This window comes from Astatotilapia calliptera, chromosome 12 (assembly GCF_900246225.1).
Source record: "Astatotilapia calliptera chromosome 12, fAstCal1.2, whole genome shotgun sequence".
NCBI classification, from domain to species: Eukaryota; Metazoa; Chordata; class Actinopteri; order Cichliformes; family Cichlidae; genus Astatotilapia; species Astatotilapia calliptera.
In genome coordinates this window covers 17,435,136-17,451,698 of record NC_039313.1, presented here as the reverse complement: position 1 = coordinate 17,451,698, position 16,563 = coordinate 17,435,136, and the positions used below count along the sequence as shown (strand labels likewise).

Sequence of the window (16,563 nt, the reverse complement as noted above, 5' to 3'; positions counted from 1 at the left end):
ACACAGAGCTTAAAAATAGCCTGGTCACAATAATCCAAGCATACGCAAGCAGAGTGCTTGACGTTGTTTGTGCAGAGAATATGCTCATTCCCTTCTAAAAATACTGTCTCTGCCCCCCTCTAGGCAGTGACGCAACAGCAGCACAAGCCCATGCACAGCGCTCATCACAAAGCAGCCCCCAATGTTCCTGCTCCTGTTTCGACAAAGCTGAAGACAGCGATAGCTACAAGACACTTTGAGTGGGATTGCCTTTTGTACCTCTTCCTGCTACCGTTTCGTGATCCTGTGCGGCCGGCATACACCCTGACGTGCACAATGCTACATCAAAGTGTGATGAGCCATCGAAGGTATAAAAAAATTTTTTTTTAAAAATGCAATCCTCCAGGCAGGAGTGTTATTGTACCAAGTGATTCATTTTTTCCTTTTTCAAAAGGTGAATTAGACACTAAAAATCAGCGTCAATACAGAAACGTTCCAGGTAACATGATGAATAATACAAGAGGAGCCATAAGGGTGACGCCTTTAATCATGGCTACATCTGTCTGGCTACAAAAGCCTTTCTCAACAAACAAGTGTGGAGAGCGCTGCACATCTGGTTACGTCTAACCACTGATAAGTGACATAAACAGACGAAACCTGCTTACTCCACAGAACACAGACCAGCATATCCTTCGGGTCGATTGCTTTGACATAAACATGAAATGTGCCTTTCACTCTTGGCTTTCCTTGCCACTCCACACTGTCCTTCACTCTCATAATGGAAAGTGGCATGACTTAATCTGTCCAAAGACATGATATATGCACAGTAAACAGACAGATCCCCAGGACAGAGAGCAGCAGCTGGGCCTTGCTGTCAAACACGGAGCAATACCGAGAGGGCAGTGGTGACTCACTGGAGGCTTTTCCCAAAGGCTGCAATGGTGGCGCTCCTTTAAATTTAGCAGTGTTTTATAGAGCACAGTGCTGAGGCTGCGCACCAGAGAAGGCGGTAAATTCCAGGGATCGGTGGCTCACGTGACCGTTAAAATACAAGTGGAACATATTAGCCTCCCGGCTTGCCTGAAATACAGCAGATCGGTTTCACACTGTTGCTCTCGTATCACAGAGGCAACCTCGGTTATGGCAACTGCCTCAGCTTGTGATAAGAATCCTTGATTGAGTTGATGGGCTTACCGACCAATCCAGTTAAAATGTCAAGAGGCTTAAGACAAATGTATTCGTGCTGGGCCGTGAACGCACACAAATGAGGGAGTTTACCATCCATCTACGAGCCTAAAGAAGCCTTTGGGCTTATTTCGAACTCTAACTTCAGTCTCAAACATACTGAGATTATAAGGTGAAGGGTCTAATGAGGGCAAAGAATGAAGAGTATTTATCAGATAAACAGTATTTTTGTGACAATACACCCAATTTACACCCAACAAAACCCACCCCCTTTAGGCACCAATAAAGAAATTTAATAAAACACACACACACACACACACACACACACACACACACACACACACACGCCGTGTTTTACCTTGCTTGATTTCAATACAGCACTGGAGGAGTGAGCAAACATTGAGCCTCTCTCTTTAATGAAAAAGCCTTTTTTTTTTTTTTTTAAATATGTGACACCACACAATGCACAGCTCAAACAAAAGCAAAGCAAGAGCATTATGATGGTTCTTTAGTTAGCCTCAGTTTAAAACAAGTCTGATGCTGACTTAAGATGAGAGAATCAGTTTCATATGGAAAAACAAAACAAAGTGTGAGTAATCACCTTTGGAAGCCGTGTTATAAGCTGAAAAAAAAAAAACCAGTATAATCTTGTAAAAATAAAGGGGCCAAATAATGGTGAGTCATCTTGTTCTTATACAGTAAATACAATGAGCGCCGTATGCATTCTGAAACATATCCATCACCCTTTCCCGTCCCTCAGGTCCACAATCTTCCACAAACTATGAAGGTGGGAAGCACAACCTGCCCTTGTTCTTTACTCATCATCACAGCACAAGGGGAAAGCTAAAAATACTTGACACCCTGTGAGCATCTCCTGCATTGTGTTCCTCCTCCTCCTTCTCGTCCTCTACCTCCTACAGTAGCCCTGCAAGTATGATCTGCTTCTAAAAATGAGCCTGCACAGGGAGGGAATGAACGAGAGCAAAAAGAAATCGAGCTCAGGCACAGCTGAACATGGTGTCGTGAAACTGCAGTTTGATTACCACAGAGAAAGGGATTTGTTAACACGAACAAACAAATGAATAATCTTCTATTAACTGTGAGTTTTAGTTTTAGTGTGTATACCCACTTGGAAGATATCTAAAAACAAACAAACAAAAAAAACCAATATACATTTAAAGAGTGTCATAACTGCTCATTTGATGTGAAAAGCTCTCCTTGTGCAACATACAGAAGAATTAGATATTAGAAGAAAGCCACACCTGTTGCAAAGATATCTGCCATTTTTGCAAGATCTCGAGGTGAACATGATTTTAATCTAAAGCAGATCATCTAATTTAACAGAGTGCAGGAACCACTGGAATATAGGTTTTACATTTGACACCCGCATCATGTAATTAAAATTCAAAAATAAATAAATCGGGTGCTTAGTGATCGCTGAGAACTTTAAGCCCCTTTAATAATTGGAGCCATTGTTTTCTTATGCCTCAGTGGTGCTCGTCAACGCCACAGTGGTCCAAAATGGGCTCGTTGCATACCAACACCATCTCTAACCAACCCCACGCTTCACTCAGAAATCCAAAATTAGATGACCTTATATGAAAATTGCACTTGGATTAATCAGTTACGTGCCAAGGTTAAACGAGGATCTTCCCTTGCTGTCATTCTCTGAAAGTGCTCAGCGAGCCTAAATGAGCTGCGTAGAGAGAGCGTGTTATATAACTCAGCAGATACAGAAAAGGAAAGCGTCGCTACGCTCGCATTTTGCCCATTCCATTAACTAATTCATGTAGCCCAGCAGACCAAAAGGAAAGGAAATGCTTTGGTGCATTTAGACAATCTCTCCAAAACATTCTCATCAGTCACTCTTCGAGTGTTTGGCAGCAACAAGACGCTGATTCAAATTAAGGCCTTCTTGCTAATGTGGAGACTATTGCAGAGTGCATGCTTACCAGTGCCACAAAGGCTTGGACGGATAACAACAAATGAATTTCCATTATCACTGCCACTCTCTGTCTCTCACAACAGTGAGAAGCAGCTTTGGTTATGTGGCATACGACAGCGCTGTGGCTGAGATTCATTACTGCGCTAACACCTACACTATAACTCTATAAAAGAATGTGGGCACATGCGTGTGTATCGCAACCTGCAGAGAGGAAAGTGAGCGCTTGATATGAAGCGTTTAAAAAGACGCTGAAACATCTGCAAACTGCAGAAGCAGCAGGGCTACGAGTAAAATATTTATCAGTTGTGATAGACAACAAAGGTCGTGGTCACTGCAAAAGTATAGAAGCATATAAAGCTTAAAGGCAAGTGTAAACAGAAATCATTGTGCCTTGCCTGGGGTCTATTTTTAGTCTCTCACATTTAAAAAGAAAAAAAAATGCAACATTCTGTTTTTTGAATGACAATGTCACAGAAGAGAAAGAAAATGCATTACACTCAACAAAACTTGAGAAGAAAAATGTTTTGCCTTAGGCCAAAATGTATTTTCTTTCCTGCCCCTTTATCCTCTCCATCATTGCTTGAACAGGGGGTTACCATGGAGACACAGAGGGGCCTTTCCTTATTGGTTGCCAAGATGAAGTCAGAGTGACGGGGGAAAGTAGAGACCAGACACTGCCGGGGCTGATACTGGTTTCTCCCGTTTCCCCTGTCTCCACTTTCACTTTTGTCGGTCTCTTTTCCCTCCTGCCGCAGCTCATTTCCACGGCAATCTGCTATAGAAGCCTCATCGATTCATACAGCAACCCGAAATATCTGCAACTGTGTCAGCATGCAGGATTTAAATGTGGCCCAAAAAAACAAAAACAAAAACAGAAAAACAAAACATCAAATAGCCAAGAAAATTCACGATAAGACTTGAAAATCCTTACATGCTGGTTCAAGACTAGTTTCCTTCTGCGTCTACTGTACTATGCTTAAAATTAATAAAAAAATTAAATAGACACGCATGTTACTTCCTGCAGCACATCAAGGGTTGAAAGGTGGCCTATACCCTGTCAGTTTAATGCTAGTTCTCTTTGTGAAGTTTAAAATTAACCAAGTAAACCACTGACAGATCCTCTTTCAAAAACAGCAGTCAGTTACAAGAAAGTGGAAAGAAAAACAAACTCTCTGTGCCAGCTTCACACACTAGCTTAGAGGAAAGTGGATCCGAAAACCTCTCTGTGAATCGAGGACACAGAAACTAAAAGTGTGCAAAGTTGAAATGGTGTACCTACTAAAACAGACTGGTTTTGAATGTTATGACAGTTTAATCCCTCACAAGCCCCTCATATCAAACTAAAGTCTTATTTGGCCAAGTGCATAAAGTCCAAGCAATTCACAAAAAAGGGAGGACAAATCTGATCTCAACTCAATTATCGACACCAGTCTCAGTCGGTGCTTTGGTCTGTATGCCAACCTTGTACTTTCTGGGTTACAACTCAAATCACTGAATCATCACCTTCAGTGTGCGTCACTGCTCATTTCAAGGTTACTGTGCATAAAGCACATTTAAAAGGTCAATGATAAGAAAGCTGCTCATAAAAAAAGCCCAAGGTTACAGGCTGCCCTTTGGTGAAATACCTTAAACCCCTTTATGTAGCACAAATAACGCAGCCTTCCAAAAAGTGCTCTACCCACTCACCAAAGAGTGAAGCAGCTTCTTCTACTGACCATAAAAGGCCATTTTCAAAGATGCTCTTGGTAAGTGTCTGTGGCTAACACTGCAGCGGGTTGTGAGGTCAGCTTTCCAGCCTTGTGGAAAGCCTGGTTATGGGATTTTCTTATCAGAGCAAGGGCTATAAAAAAATAAAAATAAAAAAAACCCACAAATTCTCTAACTTCTCCCTTTCTCTCTCACACAGGCACACAACTCTGAAAGAAGGAAGACGTGGCACTTTGTCTGCCACGTAAGAACGGGCAATACAGAGAGACCGCCCGAAAAGAAAAAAGCCTGTACAGTGAGAGCAAAAAAGTAAGCGTGAGACGCTGAGTTAGGGTCCAAAGGGGTCTATTTTTAGGTTCAGAAAAATCAGGTGTCTCTGACCAGTGGAAAAGAAAGAGGAACATGGGTAAAGTGACATGAACCAGCGCTGCTGCTTTCATTTTACGAAGTCCATGTGACTCAGAGCGCTGCGAGGGCTCAGGGCAGAACCAAAAAAAGGAAACAGATATAAAATGGCACTTGTGCATCATACTGATGTAAAAGCTGCAGAGATAAATACTTACATTTCTAAAATATGTGAAATAAACATGGCTGACTCATAACTAATGTGGAGATAGAATAAGGAGGCGTGAAAAAGTCCACTGACGAGCACTTTCTTAATGGTGAAAGCAGCATTTCTAATTCACAGCTGACTGTGATCCTTCGTCGCTTGATTTACTTTCCCTCCCAGAAGCAGATCGTTCTGCCTAAGAGCTAAAAGGTTTCCCGGCACAGAGAGCATGTGCCAGACTGCCTTGATATCCCTTCATCTACAAGGTTGATGATTATGGCCAGGAAAAAAAATAAAACATGCCAGCCCTCTTAGAGGATGTGCATAAACTCGATTTATCTTCCAGGAAAAATAAAGCTCGAGAAAGGACACAGGAAGGTGGACGATTTCTATAAAAAGACTTCGGCTCTTCTTTGGAGTCTGCCCACACTGCGAGAAAAACTTGTGTCCAAATGAAGGAGGACATGGAGCAGACGCGTGCAAAGCGTACGCCTTTGTCTCATTTCCCAGACAACGCCACTGTAGGAGCATTAGCAATGATATGCCATTCATCAGCCGGCTCATCAGGGATGCGTGGGGACAGGTTGTACCCCTGTTGTCCCTGTCAACAGCTCAACACCAGCATTAGCATCACCTGTTTTGTTTAAGAGAGCTGAGGGTGGGAGAGCGAGATGGGGGAAAAAAAAAAAAAAAAAAAAAAGGACAGAGTCTGCGGAGCTCGAAGTGCAGGGAAAACACAGTGTTCCCTTCAGTGCTTGGCCAGCACCCAGGTACATGATGGAAGCTCATCTGAAGTACTGTCATGATGCGTGATTGTCCGCTCAAGATGAATTAAAAGAAAAATTAGACCTTGAAATAACCAGCCAGCTGGCAATGTGTCCCTATGCTCCCATCAGAAATTGTAAGAGATGTTTGTTTTTTGTTTTTTTAGGAGTGCATCAAATCCCTGCAGGTTCCTGAATGATTGAAAAGGCACAGATGACAGCATTTAGTTTCTGGTTAGTGAAATTGACTGAATATCCTTTGGGATGCACTGCAAAATCTTTTGCACGACTTTAAAAAGGGACACACAAGCTATTATGAACATACGATTGGAAAATGATTGTATTTATCTCAAACGGTCGGTGAGGAAAATGGATGATGACAAACCCTCCAGTTTTACAGAAAAAAGTATAATAGGAGTATATGTGTAAGTAGTATATAAATAATTGCTGGATTCCTTTCTGTGATTAGTGACCTCATTTGTTGCCTGAATAAAAAATAAATAAAAAAGATTCTTCATTTAAAGCCTCTGGGGCACTTACCCACTGAAACCATGAGAGCTCTGCGTTAAGTCTGCATTGCTGCAGACGTGGCCTTAGGTAATTAAATATCCCTCATAGTGCTGTGAGATTAAACATGGTTTTACAAATAAAAGCAGGGGGAAAAAAACAAAAGCGAAGATAAGTACAAAAGGGTAACCCAATACGACTGATACAGGAAATAATTTTACATGAAACCAGAAGAATGCAGAATGTGGTATTTTACACATCTTGTTTATTTATTCGTGAACAATTTCTTTTAAGTTTTGCTTATTTATTTTTTTTTTTGGGGGGGGGGGGGGGGGGCACAGATCCTACTCACACAACAAAGAGTAAAGTCGCTGGAATCACATTCCTCCTCATAACTTTACGCGCCCATGGGGCCTCTTGCACTCATTCACCCCCCAGGCAACATCATTTAAGTGTGTGAGAGTTTAGTGCTTACACCATAAGAGTGGAGACTGCGGGGGGGATAAAAATTGTTACAGCATAGTACTGGGATATTATATAAATAAAAGGTTAACCAAAATATTGATATTTTATTTTAAAAAAATTTTTTTTAAAAACTCAAGAATACTACAAATAAGAAGGCTCATCTCATGCACCACCATCCTCAGATAACGTTAGCCTAACATTGAACACGCTTAGCTTGACAAAGATACATCCTAAGTGAGAGCTAGCTAATGGCTCAGTCACAGAAGTAAGTAGGACAGGAATTTCCTTGCACCTACCAAAAATAAATGCATAAATAAAAACTTTTGGTGAGTAAATATTTGCCCAGAGTTTGAGGGTGTTGCACACTCTCAACCACTTTTAATCGCAAGCCGACAGGAGGCAGAAAGCCTGCCTCCTATCAGACCAGTTGCAGTGTCACTTAGACTGACTACAGTCACTCTTGCAGAGCTCGTCAAAGGCTGACAAATAGTTGCAATTTAACTTGTAAAGACTGATTGCTATCAGCCTGAATGCGTCAATAAGCACAACTTGAGGGGACTCGACTGGCTGCCAGCTGGTCGTTTTCTGGTTGTATTCGTGCAGAACAGGAAGGCTGCCGAGCACATATTTAACAGTTAAATGTGAATATCTGTCTAAGTAGACAGCAACAGATGAGTACATTTCAACAATTTGTCAGATATTTGCTGTATTATCAGAACCAGATTGCAATTAATTGCCAATTTAAGACTGACATTAGACTGATGGCAGACTGTCTTATGGTAACATTTATGGCAGGTTTTAGCGACAGTGTGCTTAACAATCTCATTTTGTAGCAAAACAAAAACAAAAATTATTGGGTAAAACAGATTGACCAAGTTTAACTTTGTTTAACTTTGAGTATGTAATTTGCAGATGAAAAAAGCTGATAAATTGCAATATGTGTTACTGCATACTGCAAAATTTTATATTGCAATATTATTGTACTGTGAGCGCAGTATTGTGTAGTATCTGGCGATTCCCACTTCTACCAAACAGTGTGCATTAAAGTATGTTTTTTTTTTTCCACTTCTTTTGCTAGGTGTGTCAAAAACATCACCCAATCACCTGCCATGTATATATAAACCCCACCATGCAAACAGTAGACCAGCTGCCATAGGCGCAATGCTTGAGTAACATAACGGCATTCAGTGCACAACTAATTTAAGTCAGAGAGAAAAATGTAGGCAAGGAGTACCGATAACAGGTCACAACATATCGCACAACGCCAGAGCATGTCAACAAAGGGGTGCCGAAACTCCTTGAAAAGTTACTGTGGTGATTGCACTGTATTTAAGGTCAGTTTTGCAGTACTATACACGCAAATTTTTCTGACATTTTATTTGGCTATTTCCAAAAATACTCTTCAAACCGCGCGTTAATCAGTGCAGCAAATACACAGGAGTCAGTGGACTCCATCTACATCCGATCATGAATTTGTTTCAGTTAAGCGTCACCCAGACATCATATCAGTACAAAAACAATCACTGACATCATCATCATCCTTCATGAGTACTAAAATCACCACCCTTTCTTAAAACAAAAAACAAACAAAAAACCCTCATCTTTAAAAGTCAAGTCCCCATTTAGTAAAATATATTTATTTGACAAACCCACCTAGAATAACAGCTGAGGGCTAGTTAGCTGCTAACCAAACAGTCATGTCCTCTCAGACAATAAACAAAGACCACAGGATATTTTAAAGAGCTTCCTTGTTAAAGATCAGACACTTAACAGGACTTGTACTCAACTAATAAAATCCCCTCCTGTGCCGAATGTACAAATATAAAACGGTCTCTAACAATGGCCAAAGAAATTAAACTAAAGAGGCACGACTCTGTTCATGACAAACATCATGACAACCACCATAAGGGAAAAGACTTTAGAATATAGAGTCTGAGATTTAAAAAACAAAACAAAACAAAAAAAAACACCAGTTTGTTGGGTGAACCGTGTTTAATGCTTTTATTATCTTTCTTTAATCTTATTTGACCAGATGAAATCCCACGTAACATGCCAAGCTGCAAAATAAATTGACTTTTCTAATGCTAACAGAAAGCTGGCCACTGCAACTACAATTCAGCAGTGAGCTCCAGAGAGAGTATATGCACTGAGTTTGACCATTTTAAATAGTGAATAAAATAAATGAGGAAGTCGGGGAAACCGCAAATCTACAGCTGCATCCTTTTAACCATTATATGAGATTATACTGCTAACTTGGCTTTGGTAAGAGTGGCAGTAATTGCGTTATGAGGTGGGTGGCAGGTCTACATAAAAAGCAGAGACTTTACCTCTTCCTCTGCTTAAAAAAAGAAAAGAAAAAAAACAAACAAATTGGAGAACTGAAGAAACAGTCCGATATTACACAACAGCTCGGTTTTTGGGGATTTTTCTCTCTTTGAAAAACAAGTGGCAATGCAGCAAGTGGGTTAAGAAAACATCAGATTACACAAACCTGTAAAGTCAGTGCACGCATCTCCAGAGCAACATCTAAAGACGCACCGTTTGAATATTTAACCTTATTAGCCGCCGCTCGCATCGCTCCTTTTGCTGTACGAACCTGTCGTTTCTTTCCTCTTCCTGTGCCAGTGATCTCATCCGATAATCAGCTCAAACGGTACACACGTGGAACCAAAAGATGTGGTGAGCAGCAGCATACGTCATTCAAACTTACACTGGCAGGAAATGCATCTTTTCTTCCTCGCTCCACTAAATTCAGTTACTTAATGACTGTATGCTTGTTTGTCATCTTATTAACGGCGGGATTATTGACTTATGCTGCAGGACAAACTCCAGCAAACCGAGGGTTAATGTGAGAGCACGGGCGATTTGCCACATGCAAGAACACACGCACAAAAAAACCAAATAGATACCACACCACTATGAATACTCAAACAAGGCTGGGGACACATGCTCGAAAGCTACAGGCTCCTCTATCAGGAATTTTCCACTCCACCGTCACTCAGATATACAGCATACATTTGCAGTGTTTCCTCCTGAGCGTCAGGAGGTTGTCAAGCTGTATAATGTTAGTGGAGCAGTGCGTAATTTGAGCCTTGGAAAAGAGGCGGGAGCAAATATTGGCACGGATATGAATTTTTATCATTCTTCAATTAGCTCATGGCAGTACCCCCCCCTAGAGCAGGGCGATATGGCCAAAAATATTTATCACGATATATACTTGAAAATTTGCGATAACGATATAACTGACGATATAATTGATGCGAGACAAAATACAACTCCACAACATTACTAGCGCAAAAAGACAACCTTCCATTTATTTTCACGTAAACAAGAAGCTGGTTTTTATGTACATTAAAGCTTTATAAAAATGTAACAGTGCAAATGCAAATTCCTTGCTGAAAGTTTAACCCAAAGGCATTTCCAGTAGAAATGGGCTGACATATCCTGAGCATAACCATGTATAATATCCACTGAAGTTAAAAAGAGGTGCTTTGCAACATTAAACTGCAGTGTGCAGTACGCATTTTTCGGACCATAAGGTGCACGGGATTATAAGGCACATTAAGCGAAACAAAGCAGTCAGATAAATCAAACTTTATTCAACTCATTCTTCTTGCTTCCTCCACTTCTGTACCATTGATTCATTAATGTTGAATTCTCTGGCAGCTGAGCTATTCCCATGTTGTTGCAGTATATTAATGACTAACCTCGTATTGTGGATGGATTATCTCAGTTGTTCTCCTGACTGAAGTTTGGTCCGTTTACAGCATCCTGCCATGCGATTGCATTTGTCCCTAACTATCAGGCACGTTAACTTTTATAAGTGGAAAAGTGTTAGTGTTCGTCCTCCAGCTTCACTGTTTATGTTATGCTAACATAGCTGTGTCGCTAGCGATCACGTAGCACATCATTATATACCAGCTAGCCCAACTTCAGTAATCCTACAAACGCCACTGCTGTTTAGTTTCCTGTCTTCATTTATGTTGGAAGTGATAGCAGAGCTGTACGTTTGATTTTTTTCAGAAATCTCTCAGTCAGAACATGCTATATCATGCTTAGGTAACTAGCGAAACTAGCGAGCTAACTTCCGCTAGCTTCCTGCTAACTTCTAACTCCGTTAAATGTAATAACTTTTGTTTTCATGGATGCCTGGAAGTTAAACTTTATAGTTACACCTGGTAAAGCAGCAATGCTGATCGTTTTATTAAAGATCAAAGAATTTAGACAGTTTTCAACTCTCAGTGATGCTGCAGTGTTGTTTGACCTGAAGTCAAATATACGGAGTTTGGGACCCAGATTACTCCCAGATTTAAGAGCATCTTAGTCCGACAAATACGACAATAACAACGGCCGCTTGCATGTTCTGCAAAAAAATGTGCTTTGTTGTGTATCTGACGGACAAACACCAAACCAGTTCCACATCACGGAAGTTGCACCATTTTTACAAACCAACAATCGGCCATGTGCGTATGAAAACAAAGGCACTGCGCATGCGCGTTTTACTCCCATTCTATCGCGATATTTCATTTTCCTATCGTTGCCTAACATTATACCGGTATTACCGTGAACGGTATAATATGGCCCAGCCCTACCCCCCCCCCCTTTTCCACCCCCCTCCTTTAAAAGCAGCACCAGAACTGCTTTAATTCAACAACAAGTTGTGAACAAGCCACACAAGAAATCACAACTGTACAGACAACGGGCTGATTCACAATCACCTCCACTCTTTCTCCTTCGGTGCCTCTGTTTGTGTGATGTGTTATATTTAAGAGAGGCACCTGAGAGTAAAAGAGCTATCAGGTTTCAGAAGCCTGTCAACCGCTCTCTCATAGTCTCTCTGTCTCTGTGAACGCTCAGAAACACATCAGTAATTGTGCTTCTCGTCTAAAAAAGAAATGGATTAAAACCTGAAAATAATATCTGCAGGTCTGTGTACAAAACAAGCTTCACAAAACAAACAACCCCCCCCCAATAATTATATAACAGTAATAACTTTTACATATTCACTGGGCTACAGCTGCATATGAATTTGTCATCCAGGAGCTGCAACTCTGGGTTTTCAGCAAATAACTCATACAATATTTATACTTAATTAATATTTAAAGTCCGTTAAATGACTTTGTTACTTCAAATGTTTGTGAAATGAGATTCTGGAGGTGCTTTTCTGCGGGAAGGGAAACGTCAATTCTCAGTGTTAAATGTGCTCATAACAACTGAAGCAAATTTAAATATTAAAAAAAAAAAAAAACAAAAAAAAAAAAAAACCATGCGCTAGAGTCCACTAGCGATCACATCACAATGGAACAACAGAAGCCAACGCCCATCTATGAACATGGATTTCATTTTTGACGTCAGCTACACACACACACGTACGGTTTTGTGACTACTGCTTACACATTTCTGAAGCTACAGTGGTGACGCAAATGTGTAAACACCACCCAGAGTCCACTGTTTGAGCTACGTTACACATCTGTATGTAAACATTTGTGACTGTGTTTTTTTCATACATCCACACAGACTTAGAGAGCCAGTTTCCCAAAGATGGATTAAGCCTAGGCTGACATTATAAGCACATTTCAAAGTGAATATATCTAGAAAAAGCAGCTTAATCCTTTTCAAGTAAACCTGCCCAGGTACTCTAAATTACCTTTTTTTGGTACATTTTCCAAAATAGATGTCTCAGAAGCCCATTTTGCAGGAGTTAACCAGTTTGCCTTTTTCAAAAGAGGTAAACATGGCACCAAACTACCAGTACAGTCATTAACATGTTACTTGGTCTCAGTGTCAACACTCACAGATGTACATATATACTCCCAGCACACATCTATGTAGACAGGTTAGGACTAATGAGAATTTGTGAGCTCCTGTGAGCTGTCTCAAAGACATTTTTAGTCTTGTCTCTACCTTTCAGCATGTCTGCAATGCTGCAGAACCTGCTTGAGGGAACTACCCACAATTCACAGTGTACTAGTTACAGGAATGTGGAAGAAGACAGGAATCAGTCAAGACAAAAGATGCATCCAGCATGAAGTCTGTGCAGGTCTTTGCTCTTATAAAAGGCAGAGATGGTTTTTTGCCAGGATAAAATGGGATTTTTTTTTTCTTTAAAAAACAAAAAAACAAAATAACCCAAAAAACAAAAACACAGTATTGTGCACTTCTTCCGCTGAGCACGAGTCCCCATGCAGTCTTGTACTCGTACTCTTGTACTTGTATTTTTAATGAGCAAACAGGTTATGCAAACAAACAGAGAGCTCGGTTAAATCAAGCTGGCCACTGGAATATGAAAACCATCAGTAATTCAGCGAGCTGCAGAATCAAACACTGTTGATACACAGACTCATTGTAGCAGAATATCACAGTTATCTTTGGTGACTACAAGGTGAATATATAAAAAGACAAAATATTGTCTAAACCTCATGTCACCATACAATTACACTTCCGAATCATCAGCACGCCCTTGACCACATACCACATGTGCATGTTTGTGAGCAAATGTCTGTCGGGGAAGAGGGAAGGAAGTCAATAATTTCTTTTTTATAAAAAATAAAAAATAAATGGTTTCTTAAGATGCTGTTACCTTCACAGCATCTTAAAAGGTCATAATCATATCTTAAAGTTCACATTTAACTTGTGAAGAGAGTGACGTGCAGTTGCATGAGCGAGATTTGATTTCTCGGCCGTAAATGATGCTTGTGTTGTAATCGAGGGACTGTGCGTCAGACACGTCGCTTTTAATCATTAGAAAAGTACTTCAGTGACTGACAAGCGGGCCTCATGACACTAATGAATGGCAGCTGTAACAATCCGCATCAAAAGATGCAACGCTAGTTTCAGATTAACAAACAGATGTTGGTCTAAAAAGTTTCAACCACAAGGGACCTAGATGAGAATTATGTGCCAAAACCCACAGAATGCCTGTAATCTTTGTCAGCTACACCTGCAGTGGACGTACCGCTCAGATTTCTGCTGCTTTCATTGTACTTGAATGAGACACCCAAAAATGAGACAGCCAAAAAAAGGTTTAAGATTACAGAGCAGCTTGTGCCGAGCATGTTACACAAATTTTGGGGCTTGAAGGAGCGGGATGCAGGTTTTAACATGTCAAGGAAAAAACAAAAACAAAAAAGCTTCCACCCTGTTTCAGAGCACACTGGTTGAGAAACAAGCCATCATAGTGGGTGTCTCCTGAATGTCTTGCTTTGCTGAAACACCCCAAGTGCAGGCCTGACCTTGCCCCTGCCATTAGCAGAGATGCATTGGAAATAAAATCCTCAAACCTTAAAGACATGGTGCAATGTTGGGAGTAAAACAGGGGTTCACAGTGAAAGTGGCTCCTGCCCCTCACACCACAGCCATCATCTGGACAACAGATGCCACAGCCTCCAAAGTCAGCTCTGCCTCCATGACTCACCCAGGCCCAGCTGAGTCAAGTGACTCTTGATGCTGAGACTCATAAAGTCATACTGAAACAAAAATATGCCTGGGTATGCACTAAAAAAAAAAAAAAAAAAAAAAAAAAAAAAAAAAAAAGAAAACCACACACAACCTCCTTGTAGCATGTAGGCTTTTAGATAAGCAAATAAGTCTGGCATTCTCCTTCATTTTGCTGTTAATTTGCTTAGTGGGAGGTAATAATAATCATCATCATCATCATCATCATCATCATCATCATCATCATCATCATCATCAAACATGCTCTAATGTGCAGCAGGATGTTACATAAATCCTTCCACCTGGCTGGCTGTCACTGAAAATTGTCTCAGAAAAATAAGTGTGCATCTTAAGAGGCAAATTAATGTATGCATGTTACCAAAATACACGCAGTGTGTGTGACAGGAACTTCACAGCCGACAGTCGGTACAGACAGGGGCACATTTCATCAGCTTTAACTGTGTGCAGCAGAAAAACATGGTGCTCCTCTCCAGAGCCCCGAACAGGGATGCAAACTTAATCTAAACATGCTGGGTGTAGGAGCACCTTGTAAAATAAGACGTGCTTAACGTGACGTTGCATCTCCGGGAGAAGATTATCAAATCTGAACTGGAGTAAACCCACCGTTAGTTAGTTACCTAGCAACATGGCAGCACGGTAATGACAAATTGATGGCTCTCAGCGGCTCATCACATACCTGAACCTGATGCACAGCAGCGATGCACCTTTGGCAGGTCCTCCCCCCCTCTCCCCAACACCTTCCAGCAATGCAAAGTTTATCAGCCTTTTCCCAGGAGAGGGGGGGATGAGGAAGGGTTTGGCGGGTAGCTACTTTCTCCAGCAACGCGGGGTTTCCTTCAGCACTTGACGAGATCTGGAAACGATGCCATAACCGACAGAGACGTATCGAAAGTCGGACACTAATTTCCTTTACGTCGCTGTCTTGTGTGGCCCTTCAGCAGAGGAGGAAGGGGGCGCGGGTACGACACGTAAAGATGACACGCAGAGAAGCATCATCAGCCCCCCGAGCGTGTTACAGGAGATCAGTCAGTGTTTACTAAATCTGTCCACATCGCTGCGCCGGAGAAGCACACGCTGGATTTCCTCAATCGACTAAAAAAAACATACATAAAAAAATAAAAAACGGCTAAGGTAGCTATGATAACGTTAAAATGTCCTTGAATATCCGAGCTGCCCTCCCAGGAGTTGGCGGCTGGGCTCGTCCGGTGCTGAGGAGGATAAATCGCCTGCGAGGTGAGGTGAGCTCAGCGGGTGCTGCCTCCGTCCAGAGAACCGGGAAGAAGAAGAGCTCTCGCCATCGTAAGTTATCATTCCTCAAGTCTGAGCCGCGGCGAGACTTCAGTCCCTTCAAGCACGACATAAACTGCTGCCAAGTACAACACAAAGCTCGGCGAGCTTCCCCGCACCACTTTCGAAATAAAAGCCGGCCTGGCTGCGTATTCGGTTTCTTGAAAATTGCGACAGCAGAGCTAAGTTATGTAAAGCCTTTCGTTTGCTAAGCGACAATTTCATGACATATATCCAAATACTCACCGGGTTTCAGCTGTCCCCACACCCCCGTGGCTCAGCCTCGCACCAATTCAGGTCTTAACCGGCGTGTTATTCGGAGGAAACCAATAATGAACGGGACCACTAACGCCATTGTGTCAGCTTTTTGAAGGTTTCGTCTCGGGACTTCCGGTGTTTGTCTTTCCATCCTTTAGCTTGACTACAGGCGGAGCGGGGTTTGTGAGGTAACGCGCCATCTGCTGGCCGCAGCGCACACGCTCGAAACTGGTCAAACCGGTGGTTACGTATTTCCGCAGACATAAGCGGTAAAGGATGTGAAGTTACAAAGGTTAATGCCCTCACGGTGAAACATACTGATACCCACTGACTCACACATTTCTGATACACTTACTCTGCTCTGTTTGTATTCTACAAAAACTGGAATCATGAATTAACGAGTTGAAATGACATATTTAAAATAATCTCTTTTTATTTTTAAAAAGCTCTGTTATAAAACT

The 16,563-nt window shown here is 41.4% G+C and overlaps 1 protein-coding gene across 8 annotated transcripts in view; it reads right to left on the bottom strand.

Moving 5' to 3' along the window:
• LOC113033054 (membrane-associated phosphatidylinositol transfer protein 2-like) overlaps positions 1 to 16,301 on the bottom strand; it is a 42,202-nt gene extending 25,901 nt beyond the window's left edge. For 2 of the 8 annotated variants that reach the window (XM_026186318.1, XM_026186321.1), the window contains exon 1: positions 15,234 to 16,039. The gene's annotated coding sequence lies outside the window, so the exon portion shown is untranslated. Of the gene's footprint in view, positions 1 to 15,233; positions 16,040 to 16,090 lie in introns of those variants that run through there. The other 6 variants (XM_026186319.1, XM_026186322.1, XM_026186323.1 and 3 more) reach the window with 6 other exon arrangements.
• Positions 16,302 to 16,563: the final 262 nt, after the last annotated feature.